The sequence below is a fragment of the Scyliorhinus torazame genome, chromosome 7 (assembly GCF_047496885.1).
Source record: "Scyliorhinus torazame isolate Kashiwa2021f chromosome 7, sScyTor2.1, whole genome shotgun sequence".
Taxonomy (NCBI): Eukaryota; Metazoa; Chordata; class Chondrichthyes; order Carcharhiniformes; family Scyliorhinidae; genus Scyliorhinus; species Scyliorhinus torazame.
In genome coordinates this window covers 184,715,848-184,733,290 of record NC_092713.1, presented here as the reverse complement: position 1 = coordinate 184,733,290, position 17,443 = coordinate 184,715,848, and positions in this window count along the sequence as shown.

Sequence of the window (17,443 nt, the reverse complement as noted above, 5' to 3'; positions counted from 1 at the left end):
GTTATGGGGATAGGGTGTGTTATGGGCTAGGGTTTTGAGAACCCCAAAGTGTATCATGGATTTCACCTGACCCACAACTTTTAATAGATTGTGGTATGGGGAGCACACGGCCACTCTACAAGTAAAGTTTTAAGCAAAACAATATTTATTCTATGAACTCAAGTTAACCTTTTTAAAACATACAGTGAACATCTTAGCAACCATTAAATTCACAACCAAATTCAAATACAACCCCCAAAGAATACAACACTAAGTAATCCTTACTTTCCTTTTAACATCCATAAGACTTTAAAAAACCTTTTAACAGAAGCACATCAGGTTTAAATTCACTACTGAGAACAGTTAAAATTCTGAATTAACCAAATTATAAAGAGATAGTCTTTACATGGCAGAGAGAACAACATTACGCATTCTGTGGCTGACTGCAGCTCCAACATTGAAACAAAACCAAAAAAACACAGACACACCCAAGCTTTTCTCAAAGTGAAACTAAAAGCTGACAGACAGCTCAGCTCCACCCACACTCTGACATCACTGCAGTAATAAACACCCATTTCTTAAAGGTACACCCAGTACAGTTAGACTATAAATACACCCATTTCTTAAAGGTACTCTCACATGACACCGCCCCCCAAGAAAAAAAAAACCCATCAACTTCAAGACGGTTTAATTTTTCACCTTTTCACTATCCTTTAAGAAATGCAGTAAATATACTTTTTTGTTTCAAAAACCAACACACGCTAACAGGTATAATAATATAGCCCATTTTTGTTCTTCTTCCTCCAACTGGAATCCCTCTCGATTGACAGTCTCTTTGAACATGAAGGCCTCTGCACGCTCCATCCATTTCTCTGCGCCTCGGCATGTCTCTTTAAAGTCAGATACTTTAGTACAATCTGATCACAGAATCCCTTGTAATTCTCCAACACAGGAGCATTGGTTATCACAGCTTTCAGGCCTGTTGAAACTCCGCTGTCCACTGAAATTTTCGACGTTTCTTCAGAAAGTCCATCAACGGAGTAACCATGCTACAAACATTTGGGACAAATGTTCGATCAAATCCACTCATACCAAGAAATCGCATTATTTCCCTTTGTCTTGAGGGTAGCGGAAACTCCTCAATAACTGTTGTTTTCACATCCCGTGGGACCATTCGACCCTGTCCAATTGTATTGCGAAGGAAAGTGACTTGGGCCTTTCCAAATTCACTTTTGGCTAGGTTTATCACCAAACCCTCCTCCAGAAGTCGATTGAATAACTCCATCAGATGTTTTGAATGTTCTTTCCATGTCTGGCTGAAAATTACCAGATGTATACCGCACAATTGGGTAATCCTGAAACAACTTTGTTAGTTAACCGTTGAAATGTGGCTGGGGCGTATTGCATGCCAAATGGCATAACTTTGAATTGGTATATACCATCTGGAGTCACAAAAGCTGAAATCTCCTTTGCCCTTTCCGATAAAGGTACCTGCCAGTAACCTTTATTAAATCCAGTTTGGAAATAAAAGCTGATTGTCCCACTTTCTCAATGCAATCCTCCAAACGTGGGATAGGATAAGAGTCCGTTCTTGTAACTGCATTAACCTTTCTATAGTCCCCACACAACCGTTGGGTACCGTCTGGTTTAGGTACCATCACTATGGGTGACCTCCATTGCCTGCAACCCACTTCAATTATGCCATTTTTAAGCATACTCTCAATCTCTTTGTTAACCTGTGCCAATTTTAAATGGTTAAGTCTATATGGATATTGTTTGATTGGAGCAGCATTTCCCACATCTACATCATGTATAGCCCAGCTCCACCCACACTACTACATCACTGCAGTAATAAACACCCATTTCTTAAAGGTACACCCACTATAGTTATTCTATAAAACCACACATTTCTTAATGGTACTCTCACATGACGGGTGGGGCCCTGACCTTAGGTGGGGTGCCCTTTCAGAGGGTCGGTGCAGACTCAATGGGTCGAATGGCCTCCTTCTGCACTGTAGGAATTCTATGAAATCTTGAACCAGTTTGAAAGAATTTTGACAGTGGGGTGAGGCAAGAGGAACGATGGGACTAACGTGTAGGCAAGAGGTCTTGTTTGGAGAGTATCAGGAACTAAGAACTAAATTAAAGAACAGCATGTCCAGGATTCTGAAATCAGGATTGTTATCCAAGTGGGGACAGCACAGTGGCACAGTGGTTAGCATTGCTGCCGACGGCGCTGAGAACCCAGGTTCGAATCCCGGTCCTGGGTCACTGTCCGTGTGGAATTTGCACATTCCCCCCATGTCTGTGTGGGTTTCACCCCCACAACCCAAAGATGTGCAGGATAGATGGATTGGCCATGCTAAATTACCCCTTAATGTCCAAAAGGTTAAGTTGGGTTACAGGGATGTGGTGGAGGCGTAGGTTTAAGTAGGGTGCTCTTTTCGAGAGACGGTGCAGACTTACTGGGCCGAATGGCCTCCTTCTATGATAACGGATGCTAGATCAATTGAGTGTCTTTGCTGATGGGGTGAGGGTTGGGGCAGCTTACGTTGGTCAGGGTAAACAGAAATTTTATGCAGCTGTACTAACTGTTTTTTTTGTTAACCATTTACCCAGGTGAGACAGCAGTGAGAACTTTGTTTGTGTGTCCATTCTCATCCTTAAACAACAAAGTAAGATGCAACCTTTACGTTCAGTGAGAAATTGTGGGGATTTTTCAGGTGGCTACAGTGCGTTGATGTGCCCTGTTAATGGTAATGCTCTACTACTTATCTGCATCGAACATTCAATTAAGTGAATATATCTGTACAAAATCAGCATTTTTGTTAAAAACAAAGCATTTTCCATTTCTTTCTCCTCAGACATGGTGGTACGATGATTAGCACTGCTGCCTCACAGCACCAGGGACCCGAGACCTGGGTTCAATTCCGGCCTTGGGTGACTGCCTGTGTGGAGTCTGCACGTTCTCCCCATGTCTGCGTGGGTTTACTTCGGGTGCTCCAGTCTTACGTTATCATGTATGGTTGGATACATTTAATGTGGAATGAAATATATTGTTTGGTGCACTGGGATACAGTTAGTGGATAATGAAATGTAATTTTATATTAAGTATATATTAAGATACAGTTAAAGGGTAATGATGTCATAAGTTATTCAGTGCAAACACAGTATAGTTGCTTATAATATGCACACCAGCTTTTGCAAGAACAAACATTTGCAAAAACAAGCCTTTGTGAAAAATAATCAGGTTGTGCAAGGAACAGCACTCGGAAATTCTAAGTTTTTATTTAATTCTTTATCATTCCGCTAGAGTTCAATTGTTCTTTGTTCGATTAGGTGAGTCTGTTTACAATTGATGCTCATAGTGCTTGATAGTTTATGCCTGGGTGTGGACTCAGAGAAAAATAAAGAAATCTGTATAAAGTGCTGGAAACTCGCCTAGACATTTGAAAACATTGTAAGCAAAATCTGCTACACGCATAAAACAGGTGTCATCTCTGCATAGCTCCGAGATATGAAAACAAAATTGTATGCTAAAAGCAAAATACTGCGGATGCTGTCCATCTGAAATAAAAACAGAGAATTCAGGAAAAACGCAGCAGGTCTGGCAGCATCTGTGTAGAGGGAAACAGAGTTAACGTTTCGAGTCTGTATGGCTCTATATGGAGTTAAAAGATTAATTCTGTTTCTCTCTCCACACATGCTGCCAGATCGGCTGTGTTTTTCCAGCAAAGTTGTATGATTGTGGAAACATTTTAACGTCGGCAGCCTAATAGTAAGTAAGCTGCTTAGAGTAAACACAAATAGTATGCAGCTGTACTAACTGTTTTTTTGTTAATCTTTCTACCCAGGTGATGCAGCAGTGAGGCCTTTTGGTTGTGCAAAAGATCCTGTTGGTTTCCATTCCTATCAAAAACCCATCCTTAAACAAACAAGGAAGATACAATCTTTATTTTCGTTAGGAATTCGTGGGGATTTTTCAGGTGGCTCTGGTGCATTGCTAGGCCCTGTTAATGGTAATGTTCTACCATTGTCATCTCTCTCTCTAGCTTTCAAATACGTGAAATGCCTGTATAAAATGTGTATTTTGTGTTAAAAACAAAGCATTTTTCAATTCCTATATTTCTTTTTCTCTTAGACAACATGGTCAAACTGACAATCTTTTGGGAATGGTAAATTGTAATCCACATTTTTTTCTGTGCAATGCTGTTTTAAATAGAAACAGAAAAGTCATGAATATCAAGAGCCACATAAATGCCAGTTGTCAGGGCTGCGAACTGTCCTCATTCTATGATGGGCTTGCACCATTTAGAGTCGAATCCTTGTACAATCTTTCGTTATTTGGGGAAGATATTGACTGACTTATTTCTCCTTATTTTTCTCCTGGCCTGGATTTAGATTTTTTTGCAACGTGCAATGTGCCAACTACAGACACAAGCTCAGATTTCCAATGCCAAAGCTGTGCCAAAAGGCGGCACGGTAGCACAGTGGTTAACACTGTTGCTTCACAACGTCAGGGACCCGGGTTCGATTTGCGGCTTGGGTCACTGTCTGTGCGGAGTATGCATGTTGGGTTTCCTCCGGGTGCTCCGGTTTCCTCCCACAAGTCCTGAAAGATGTGCTTGTTAGGTGAATTGGACATTCTGAATTTTCCCTCTGTCTACCCGAACAGGCACCGGAGTGTGGTAACTAGGGGCTTTTCACAGTAACTTCATGGCAGTGTTAATGTAAATCCACTTGTGACACTAATTAAGATTATTATTACTGACGCAGCCCGGAATATGAATTGTGTCGTGCATCAAGCCGTGATCCTATTTTTTAGTAACTTGAGGAAACCAGCGGTATGGATTAAGGATTTATTGAACAATGTACAACTCTGCCTCCGGCAGTAACTCTCTGCCAATCCAGTCCTTGTCAGGACAACCAACAACTGCGGGCCGGCTTGTGCAGGTCTTTTTTAAAAATGTACAGTCCCCAATTTTTTCTTCCAATTAAGGGGCAATTTAGCATGACCAGTCCACCTATCCTGCACATCTTTTGGGTTTTGGGGGTGAGACCCATGCAGACAGGGGGAGAATGTTCAAACTCCACACAGACAGTGACCCGTGGCCGGGATCGAACCCGGATCCTCAGCGTCGTGAGGCAGCAGTGCTAAATGTGTAGGTCTTTAACAAGTTCCAGTTGGGTGGCCCTCCACCATCTACCTGGGAAAGCCTGTACTCCTCAAGTCTCACGGGCGATCGACAATGGTTTCACCGCGGTCCTCATGGGGGTTATGATCTTATGAATGGCAGATCAGGCTCGAAGGTCTAAACGGGCCAACTCCTGTTCCTATTTCTTATGGTTTTATTATCTGAGATTGAGTTTTAAGACCCTAACACTCTGGTAATATGAAACAGATAGCATAAAAACCATTGTTATGTGAATCAAGTCAATTGGAATAGTGATTGACTTGTGTTCTTGGTCAAGAATATACTCAGTCTTGTTTTGATTGAGTTCCTACAGCTAGCTAATTTATATAGAAATGGCAGTTGTTGTGAAATCATCATTCCAAATGTCAAATTAAATGGTAATGCTTTACTTTAAAAAAAAAATTTAAGAGTTCCCAATTCAATTTTTTGTCCAATTGAGGGGCAATTTAGCGTGGCCAATCCACCTACCCTGCACATCTTTGTGTTGTGGGGGTGAGACTCAAGCAGACATGGGGAGAATGTGCAAACGCCACACGGATAGTGACCCAGGATCGAACCCAGGTCCTCGGCGCCATGAGGCAGCAGTGCTAACCACTGCGCCACCGTACTGCCCTTATGGTAGTGCTTTACCAAGTGGGTTGACATTGACAGTCAGAAATAAAAAAAGTAGGAGGAGCAACAGTGGAGACAATCGACTGGATTCTCCGATTTTCAGGCTATGTCCTGACGCCGACGTGGGAATCGTGGCCTTTTACGACCAAACATTTAGCTCAAAACGGCCACCAATCCTCCGTTTGGTGGGGGTCTAGTATGCAAGCAGTGTAGAGCACCCAGCTCTACCTGTTGTTACGGCCGGGGAATTGCCAGGTCCGCCACGCACATGCGCGCAGACCCAGCCTGCCAAATAGTGTCCCCCTTGACCAGGTTTACGACCCCCGGACCACCCCCCAACAGTGCCCCCAGCCTCTGCCAAAGTCCCCCCTGCCGACGGATCAGCTCTCCCCCGACTGTGGCGGCGCTGGGCTGAGTCCGCAGCCACCAGAATCATCCTGACAAATAATAGCATGAGAGACCCACGCCATCGGGCATTCGGCCGTTCGGAGGGTGGAGCATCCGGGTGTGGGTCTCAGGCATCGTCCTGAGGCCATCGATATGGCATATGGCGTTCTCCTAGAGTATGCCGATTTCGAGGGGGTGGAGAACGCGAAAGTGGCTACGCCCCCAATTTCGGCGCCAACGTTGATTCTCCGGCCGATTGCCGAATGCGATTTTGGCGCCGGGGACTGGAGAATCCCGCCCAATATATCTAATAGCAGAAAAAAACAGGAAGAGGCTGGTCAGCTCCTCGAGTCAATTCCCCATTCAATTAGGTCATGACTGATCTGTATCTGAACCCCATTTTGACCTTGGCTTAGTAACTCTTATCACCCTTATTTAATAAGAATCTGTCAGACTATGGTTGTGTTGTAATTCACCGACTGACCACTAGGAGTCACATTAGTATACAAGTGAATGTTAGAGTCAGGTGACCTCAGACGGACTAGGGAGCTGGGAGAGAGATAGTGGATTGTGCATGTTCATACTGTTTTTCATCTGTTGTTTTGTATATATTTGACCCACGGTTAATGTTAATAAATCGTTTATAGCTTTAGCTACAAGTGTTCTTGTAATATAAATCAGGCCATCCAACAAGAATATTACAGCCTCCACCCGGACACCACCCGTGCGGTGTTGGCCTGGGTGGCACATATGGTTTGCACCATCTCGTGCTCCTGCAGGCAGTTCGACTCCTCCAACTCCACCTGCAGCTGCTGGGTGGTTGCAGACACCCCCTCATGTTATCCCTGGCTCCGAGACTGCATCTTCACAATAGATGGCACCGCCTTTTCCAGAAGCCCGAAACACGTCTGGATGGCAGCTAGTCCCTGAGGTCGTTGTGGGGATGGTGATACACATGCCATGGGGACCTGCATCTCAGCAAGGTCTCACTTGCTCGCCTGACGCCCACCTCCGCCTCGGTGATTGCTCACTCCCTGGGCCCACTGATGAAGTCCAGGGCCTGCTGCTCTGCTGTGGTAAGCGGCCACAGGTCCGAGGTCCCCCTCTGGTCACACCCCGTTCCTGCCGATTGTGCGCTGCCTTCAGCTGGGCGTGGAGGGAGACAGAAAATGCACACTGTTAGACAGTCGGGCGCATGAAGCACAGGGGGTGGGTAGCTGGTGGCCTTCGTGGCCAGCGCACCCATGGCGGCTGGTATGGGTGCTGGTAGGTAGTACAAGGTGGGGGTTCAGTCATCATCCGGGTGGGGGGTTACGGGTGTGTGGGACGGGGTTAGTGCCAGGCGCAGAGTGCTGCCTACTCATCCTGGCCACCCGAATGAGGTCATGCAGTTTCTTCCTGCGCTGCTGGGCGGTGCTAGTGGTGTTGCCCACGGCACTCATGACCTCTCCCACCAGTGCCCAGGCCCGGTGCACGGCGGCGGGTGGTCACTGCCTCCCCACCCTGGGGTGCAGGATGGCCCGCACCTTCTCTGCAGCGTCTAGCAGGGTGTCCAGTAAATCGTGGTGCCGCTCGTCTTGCTGCCACCTTATTGGTTGGGATGGTGTGTGTGGAGAGAGGAGTGCTTATATGCGGCTTCAGCTTGTCAGCCTCTCGAATGCCAATCCCGAATCTGGCGAATCAGACACCATTTTTCATTGGAATTGGTCGTGTTCCACATGGCGCTGGTGCTAGCCCTTTAATAGCCAGTGGATTAATCTGGGAGCGGCGCCAATTCTGCTGTCGTAGAACACGAGTCAGACTCGACGTCAGCACTTAGTTTCTGGCACGGAGAGTTCCGCCGATTGACTTCAGTGTCTGACACAAAGAGTTCAACAAATTCTGTTTGAGTTACTTTGTTTATTGCATCATCGTAAGGATCTCACTCTGGGTCAGATTTAGTGCATTTGTTTTCAGAATCATCTTTCCACAACAAATTATCTTCCTCTCCATACATTGAATTGGATAGTCCACAGTTTCTGCATGATCTGTTGACGCTTTGTGTATTATTAGCATCCCACAATTTGATGACCAAACCACATAAAGCATCAAGCAGGGCAGCACACATATTTCCACTCTTTGTGAAGGGCTTTTCACTCTCAACCATCCTCTTGCTCCATTCAGCACAAACATGACCCTTGAGGGGCTTGTTGAGACACTTATCCAAAGGATGAATGTGATGAATGGAGGATTTTAGGAATATAGGATTCTATGTATGTGGTGGTATGTATTAAGGGTAATACGGTACACCATGAATGCCGAGGAGCCATTGGAGGACAGATGCTGGATCCCGATTGGATCCGCCGCCTACTGGGCTCCACCCAGATGGGCGGGTATTAGAACCTGGGTTAATCCCCGCAGCTGCATTCTGTGACTGAGCTGCTGGGGAACGAGTCTGAACAAGTCTGCTCAATAAAGCCTCGATTGAAGTTCTTTACGTCTCACCTCGTGTGTGATCGATGGTGCTACAATTTATTGAGCAGACTTAAAAAGGAATATGGAGCTCCGGATCGCCCTGGAGTGCCTGCGAATCGGCCCCCAAGCAGTTAACGCAACATCGGCGTTTAAACACTGGCTGGCGTGCTTTGAGGGATACCTCCGAACGGCCCCCGGCAGACCAACGGAAGACCAGAAGATGCAGGTCCTGCATTCCAGGGTGAGTCCCGAAATCTACTCACTCATCGAGGACGCGGAAGAATTCCCAGCGGCGCTCAACTTGCTGAAGGAGATCTACATTAAGCCCGTCAACCAGGTCTACGCACGCTACCAGCTCGCGACGAGACGACAAATCACCGGGGGAATCGCTAGACGATTTCTTCAATGCTCTAACGATCCTGGGACGAAACTGCAACTGCCCAGCGGTTATGGTGAACGAACATACGGACCTCCTGATCAGAGACGCCTACGTAGCAGGTTTGGCATCGTCGCAAATTCGCCAGAGACTTTTAGAGAAAGACTCTCTCGGACTCACAGAGGTACGGGCCCTTGCAGCCTCCCTCGACGTCGCCTCCCAAAACGCCCGCGCCTATGCCCCCGACCGCGCTGCAGCCCCTTGGGCTCCGTGGTCCCCCGCAGCGACCGACCCCCCGGCAACCCCCACCCCTCCGCAAGCGTGCGCAGCCAGACTCCCAGACCACCCGGGAGGGCCCCGCTGCTACTTGGGGGGGGCCCCGCTGCTACTTTTGCGGGCAGTCAAAACACCCCCGCCAGCGCTGCCCGGCCCGCTCGGCCACCTGCAAAAGCTGCGGTAAAAAAGGGCACGACGCAGCGGTGTGCCAGTCCCGTGGGGTCGCCGCTATCTCTGGGGAACAAATGGGACCATGGGCTCAACCCCCCCAGCGACCCACAGGCGGCCAACGGCCGCTGCCATTTTGGACCCCGGACACCACGAGGGTGGGACGGGCGCCGCCATCTTCCTACCCACAGGCCGCGTGCGACTCATGGGAGCGGCCATTTTGTCCAACCCCGACCGCGTGCGATCCATGGACGCTGCCATCTTGGCTGACAGGCAAGGACCCCAGCGTGGACGGCTCCACACTGCCTGAAGACAACGATCTGATACACCAACCACGTTTGGCATCGGTGACCCTCGACCAGTCGCGGCCCTGGACGCTCCAGATGACAACGACAAAGGTGCTGGTGAACAGCCACAAAACGCCGTGTTTGATCGACTTGGGGAGCACGGAGAGTTTTATTCACCTGGACACGGTAAGACACTGTTCCGTTGTAATTCGGCCAAGCACCCAAAAAATGTTCCTGGCGGCGGGGTCCCACTCCGTTGAAATCAAAGGGTTCTGCATCGCAAACCTAACGGTGGAGGGGAGAGAGTTCAAAAATTACCGGCTGTACGTCCTTCCCCACCTCTGCACTCCCACCCTCCTGGGGTTGGACTTCCAATGCAACCTCCAGAGCTTAACATTCAAATTTGGCGGCCCTATACCCCCACTGACTATCTGCGGCCTCGTGACACTCAAGGTCGAACCGCCCTCCCTGTTTGCGAACCTCACACCGGATTGCAAACCCGTCGCCACTAGGAGCAGACGGTACAGCACCCAGGACCGGACGTTTATCAGGTCCGAAGTCCAGCGGCTGCTGAAGGAAGGCATAATCCAGGCCAGCAATAGTCCCTGGAGAGCCCAGGTGGTAGTAGTGAAGACAGGGGAGAAGCAAAGGATGGTCGTAGACTATAGTCAGACCATCAACAGGTACACGCAGCTAGATGCGTACCCTCTTCCCCGCATATCCGACATGGTCAATCGGATTGCACAGTACAAGGTCTTCTCCACCGTGGACCTTAAGTTCGTCTACCACCTGCTCCCCATTCGCCCCGGTGACCGCAAGTACACTGCCTTCGAAGCAGACGGGCGGCTATACCACTTCTTAAGGGTTCCATTCGGCGTCACGAACGGAGTCTCGGTCTTCCAACGGGAGATGGACTGAATGGTCGACCAGCACGGTTTACGGGCCACGTTCCCATACCTCGACAACGTCACCATCTGCGGCCACGACCAGCAGGACCACGACGCCAACCTCCGCAAATTCCTCCAGACCGCTAACGCCCTCAACCTCACCTACAACGAGGAAAAATGCTTAGCACCGACCGTCTAGCCATCCTTGGCTACGTAGTGCGTAATGGAGTGATAGGCCACGACCCCGAACGCATGCGCCCCCTCATGGAGTTCCCTCTCCCCCACTGTACCAAAGCCCTGAAACGCTGCCTGGGCTTCTTTTCTTATTACGCCCAGTGGGTCCCCCAGTACGCAGACAAGGCCCGCCCACTAATCCAGTCCACTACTTTTCCCCTGTCGACAGAGGCCCGCCAGGCCTTCAGCCGCATCAAAGCGGATATCGCAAAGGCCACGATTCACGCCATCGACGAGTCCCTCCCCTTCAAAGTCGAGAGCGACGCATCCAACGTAGCTCTGGCGGCCACTCTCAACCAAGCGGGCAGACCCGTGGCCTTTTTCTCCCGGACCCTACAAGCTTCAGAAATTCGCCTCTCCTCAGTAGAAAAGGAAGCCCAAGCCATAGTGGAAGCTGTGCGACATTGGAGGCATTACCTGGCCGGTAGGAGATTCACTCTCCTCACTGACCAACGGTCGGTAGCCTTCATGTTCGATAGTGCACAGCGGGGCAAGATAAAAAACGACAAGATCCTGCGGTGGAGGATCGAACTCTCCACCTACAATTATGAGATCTTGTACCGTCCCGGAAAGCTGAACGAGCCGTCCGATGCCCTATCTCGCGGCACTTGTGCCAACGCACAAGTGGACCGTCTCCAAGCCCTCCACGAGGACCTCTGCCACCCGGGGGTCACTCGTTTCTACCACTTCATAAAGGCCTGCAACCTCCCGTACTCCGTCGAGGAGGTCCGAACAGTCACCAGGAACTGCCAAATCTGCGCAGAATGCAAACCGCATTTTTTCAGGCCAGATAGAGCGCACCTGATAAAGGCTTCCCGTCCCTTTGAACGCCTCAGTTTGGACTTCAAAGGCCCCCTCCCCTTCACCGATCGCAACACGTACTTTCTTAACGTCATTGCCGAATACTCCCGCTTCCCCTTCGCCATCCCCTGCCCCGACATGACCGCGGCCACGGTCATTAAAGCCCTCGGCACCACGGTTTCCCCACCTACATCCATAGCGATAGGGGGTCCTCCTTCATGAGTGACGAGCTGCGTCAATTCCTGCTCAGCAAGGGCATAGCCTCAAGCAGGACGACCAGCTACAACCCCCGGGGAACGGGCAGGTAGAGAGGGAGAACGGAACGGTCTGGAAGACCGTCCTACTGGCCCTACGGTCTAGGAGTCTCCCAACTTCCCGCTGGCAGGAAGTCCTCCCGGATGCCCTTCACTCTATCCGGTCCCTGCTGTGTACCACCACTAACCAAACGCCTCACGAGCGCCTCCTTGTCTTCTCTAGGAGGTCCGATACTGGAACGTCACTTCCGACCTGGCTGCAGCCCTGGGACCCATCCTGCTCCAGAAACATGTGCGGGCGCACAAATCAGACCCACTGGTGGAAAAGGTACATCTACTCCACACCAACCCGCATTACGCCTACGTGGCATACCCAGACGGCTGACAGGACACGGTCTCTCCGCGGGACCTGGCGCCCGCCGGAGCTCCCCCCCCCCCTCCCCCAACACAAATCACCTCCCCCTCACTCCCGCCGGTGCACCCCACAGCCACCCTTTCCCGGGGGGATCAGTTCTCCTCCCAGGCCCATCCAGGGGTAAGGTAACAGAGGGGGTCAGCGCGATGCTCCCAGAGTCGACCGGACCCGAGCCAGCACCACCACCACCACCCGGGCTGAGACGATCGGAAAGGGCGACCAGAGCACCATCTCGACTCATCGAATCGACTTAAGATGTATATAATTCAGTGGCCCAGTAAAGTGGCATTGTTGTAAATAGTTAACGCTGCAAATCGGGTAAAATGTGAATAATTCGGGGGCCCAGTAAAAGCGGCATGATTGTATATAGTTCAATGGTTAAGGCACCGACCCTGTAAACCCCGACCACCATACCACCCACCACCCCGCCGGGTTCTTTTTTAACAAGGGGAGAATGTGGTGGTATATATTAAGGGTAATACGGTACACCATGAATGCCGAGAACCATTAGATGACAGATGCTGGATCCCGATTGGATCCGCCCAGATAGGCGGGGTATGAGAACCTGGGTTAATCCCCGCAGCTGCATTCTGTGACTGAGCTGCTGGGGAACGAGTCTGAACAAGTCTGCTCAATAAAGCCTCCATTAAAGTTCTTTACGTCTCGCCTCGTGTGTGATCGATGGTGCTACAATGTATTGGGCAATTTAAGGGTTAAAAACCTGGGGTTAGAGTGTGTTTGGCTGCAGAGGATATGGCCAGGATTCTCTGAGCCTCCACACCAAAATTGCACTCGGCACGGGGGCGGAGAATGGGGTCTCAGACCCACGTCGGCGGGACGCGATTCTCAGCCGCCAGCTGTGCGCGTGCAGTCGACGCAGCGCCGATCGTGGGCCATTGAAAGAGGCCCCCGTGGCGATTCTCTGCGATTGACCGGCCGGGTTCCCGCTGAGTTCCGTCGGTGTGAGTCCCATATAGTTCCACCTAGCGGGAGCTCGGACTCGCGGCCGCGCTGGCCGTCCTGGTGGGTGGGGGGGGGGTGGTCGTGGGTATAAGACTCCGGGGGGGCCTATCTGCGTGGCTCCGCCATGTTGCGCGTGGGCCAGCGCGAAACCGGCCGCCACGCGCATGCGCTGACACGCGGCTGGCAGCCACACTCATGCACGGACCCACAGCCAGAAGTGCAGAGCCCTGTATCGGCAGCAGGAGCTGCGTGGCGCACGCCGGGGCCCTGCTATCCCTCTTAAAACCGGAGAATGACTCCGGACTTTTTGAAAATGCGCTCGTTTTCCGGCGGGCGTGGGGACATAGCCCCGTTTTCGGAGAATCCCGGCCCATGTTTTTAAAAAGGATACTGTTTGGGAGCTTTTAGGAGCCGGAAGGTGAAATTGACCAGAGGAATGTGTTTTTCAGTTTAGGCTAATGCACTGTGGTTTGACTGGGAGAGTCCCTGGAGAGTTAATGCGCTTTCAGCCTGGAAAGTTAATTTGTATTTCAGCTTAGGGAGATGATCTGGCATCCCTTGTTTTGACCACAAGTAAAGACAGTTTTCTCTCCCAGTCGGATCGGCTAAAAAAAGAGTAATAATATATTTTTTAAAAATATTTTTTATTTAAGTGAATGTCATTTATAACAAATGGAGTGTATAATATCAATATGAAAAAGGAATGTTACAGAGTGCAATATTAAAAAAAAGAAAAAAACCCAGCAGTGAGCAAAGACAAAACAGATACCAAAGGGAGACCCACATGCTCTGTTGGGCAGATAGCTAGTTGTGTCCCCTTGAGATAGAACCTATGTACAGGTGTGGGGGCCCCTGTTTGCCAGACCCTGTGATCGGCCGCCACCACTGTGTACTTTTGTCCCCCCATCCTCGTTGTCTCCTGGTACTGAACCTTCCCAGGGGGGCCTGTTCGGTATCTCCTGGGCACGGTTTGGTCCTGGCATTGTGGTTGTTTCCGCCTGCGCTCACCCTTTGTCCCTTCTGTTTCCCCCTTCCTACCTGCTCTGTGTTTCCCTTGGTGTCTTTTCCCCTCCCCCAACCTCCCCGTCCCCTCCTCCCTGACTATCTCCGACCCTATCCTCTCCTCCCTCCCTCTCTTTCTTCCGTTGTCTGTTTTGTTTCCCCCCCCCCCTGCTTATTGGCTGCTCTTCACGTAAAGGTCTTGGAACGGGCTGGTGAATAATCTCCATGCGTTGCGGAAGCCTTCCTCAGATGGTGAATTTTATTTTCTCCACTCTCAGAAACTCTGCCAGATCGGACAGCCAGTCTACGGCCTTGGGTGGTACTGTCAATCACCAGCCCCTCTCCCCATGAAGAGCTCTGGCTGCTCCGATACCCTGAAGACTAGTAGGCATGGCTCCACCCTCACCCCCGCAACCTTGGACATAGAACATAGAACATTACAGCGCAGTACAGGCCCTTCGGCCCTCAATGTTGCGCCGACCTATGAAACCACTCTAAAGCCCATCTACACTATTCCCTTATCGTCCATATGTCTATCCAATGACCATTTGAATGCCCTTAGTGTTGGCGAGTCCACTACTGTTGCAGGCAGGGCATTCCACACCCTTTCTACTCTCTGAGTAAAGAACCTACCTCTGACACCTGTCCTATATCTATCTCCCCTCAATTTAAAGCTATGTCCCCTCGTGCTAGACATCATCATCTGAGGAAAAAGGCTCTCACTGTCCACCCTATCTAATCCTCTGGTCATCTTGTATGCCTCAATTAAGTCACCTCTTAACCTTCTTCTCTCAAACAAAAACAGCCTCAAGTCCCTCAGCCTTCCCTCATAAGATCTTCCCTCCATACCAGGCAGCATTCTGGTAAATCTCCTCTGCACCTTTCCAATGCTTCCACATCCTTCCTATAATGCGGCGACCAGAATTGCACGCAATACTCCAAATGCGACCGCACCAGAGCTTTGTGCAGCTGCAACATGACCTCATGGCTCCGAAACTCAATCCCTCTACCAATAAAAGCTAACACACCGTACGCCTTCTTAACAACCCTCACAACCTGGGTGGCAACTTTCAGGGATCGATGTACATGGACACTGAGATCTCTCTGCTCATCCACACTACCAAGAATCTTACCATTAGCCCAGTATTCTGTCTTCCTGTTATTCCTTCCAAAATGAATCACCTCACACTTTTCTGCATGAAACTCCATTTTCCACCTCTCAGCCCAGCGCTGCAGCTTATCTATGTCCCTCTGTAACTTGTAACATCCTTCCGCACTGTCCACAACTCCACCGACTTTAGTGTCATCTGCAAATTTACTCACCCATCCTTCTACGCCCTCCTCCAGGTCATTTATAAAAATGATAAACAGCAGTGGTCCCAAAACAGATCCCTGTGGTACACCACTAGTAACTGGACTCCAGTCTGAACATTTCCCATCAACCACCACCCTTTGTCTTCTTCCAGCTAGCCAATTTCTGATCCAAACTGCTAAATCACCCTGAATACCATGCCTCCGTATTTTCTGCAGGAGCCTACCGTGGGGAACCTTATCAAACGCTTTACTGAAATCCATATACACCACATCAACTGCTTTACCCTCATCCACCTGTTTGATCACCTTCTCAAAGAACTCAATAAGGTTTGTGAGGCACGACCTACCCTTCACAAAACCGTGTTGACTATCTCTAATCAAATTATTCCTTTCCAGATGATTATACATCCTACCTCTTATAAACCTTTCCAAGACCTTGCCCACAACAGAAGTAAGGCTCACTGGTCTATAGTTACTGGGGTTGTCTCTACTCCCCTTCTTGAACAAGGGGACACCATTTGCTATCCTCCAGTCTTCTGGCACTATTCCTGTAGACAAAGATGACTTAAAGATCAAAGCCAAAGGCTCAGCAATCTCCTCCCTAGCTTCCCAGAGAATCCTAGGATAAATCCCATCCGGCCCAGGGGACTTATCTATTTTCACACTTTCCAGATTTGCTAACACCTCCTCCTTATGAATCTCAAGCCCTTCTAGTAGCCTGAATTTCAGTATTCTCCTCGACAACATTGTCTTTTTCCTGTGTGAACACTGATGAAAAATATTCATTTAGCACCTCTCCTATCTCCTTGGACTCCAAGCACAACTTCCCACAACTGTCCTTGACTGGCCCTACTCTTACCCTTGTCATTCGTTTATCCCTGACATATCTATAGGAAGCTTTAGGGTTATCCTTGATCCTACCTGCCAAAGACTTCTCATGACCCCTCCTGGCTCTTCTTAGCTCTCTCTTTAGGTCCTTCCAAGCTAACTTGTAACTCTCGAGCGCCCTAACTGAACCTTCATGTCTCATCTTTACATAAGCCTCCTTCTTCTTCTTGACAAGTGTTTTGACTGCTTTAGTAAACCACGGTTCCCTTGCTTGACCACTTCCTCCCTGCCTGACAGGTACATACTTATCAAGGACACGCGGTAGCTGTTCCTTGAACAAGTTCCACATTTCCATTGTGCCCATCCCCTGCAGTTTTCCTCTCCATCCGATGCATCCTAAGCCTTGCCTCATCTCTACATAATTGTCTTTCCCCCAGATATAACTCTTGCCCTGCGGTATATACCTATCCCTTTCCATCACTAAAGTAAACATAATCGAATTGTGGTCACTATCACCAAAGTTCTCACCTACCTCCAAATCTAACACCTGTCCTGGTTCATTACCCAGTACCAAATCCAATATGGCCTCGCCTCTCGTTGACCTATCTACATACTGTGTCAGGAAACCCTCCTGCACACATTGGACAAAAACGGACCCATCTAAAGTACTCGAACTATAGCATTTCCAGTCAATATTTGGAAAGTTAAAGTCCCCCATAACAAATACCCTGTTGCTTTCGCTCCTATCCAGAATCATCTTTGCAATCCTTTCCTCTACATCTCTGGAACTTTTCGGAGGCCTATAGAAAACCCGTAACAGGGTGACCTCTCCTTTCCTGTTTCTAACCTCAGCCATACTACCTCAGTAGACGAGTCCTCATCAAACGTCCTTTCTGCCACCGTAATACTGTCCTTGACTAACAATGCCACCCCTCCCCCTCTTTTACCACCTTCCCTGGGCTTACTGAAATATCTAAACCCCGGCACCTGCAACAGATAAATCAGCAAGGA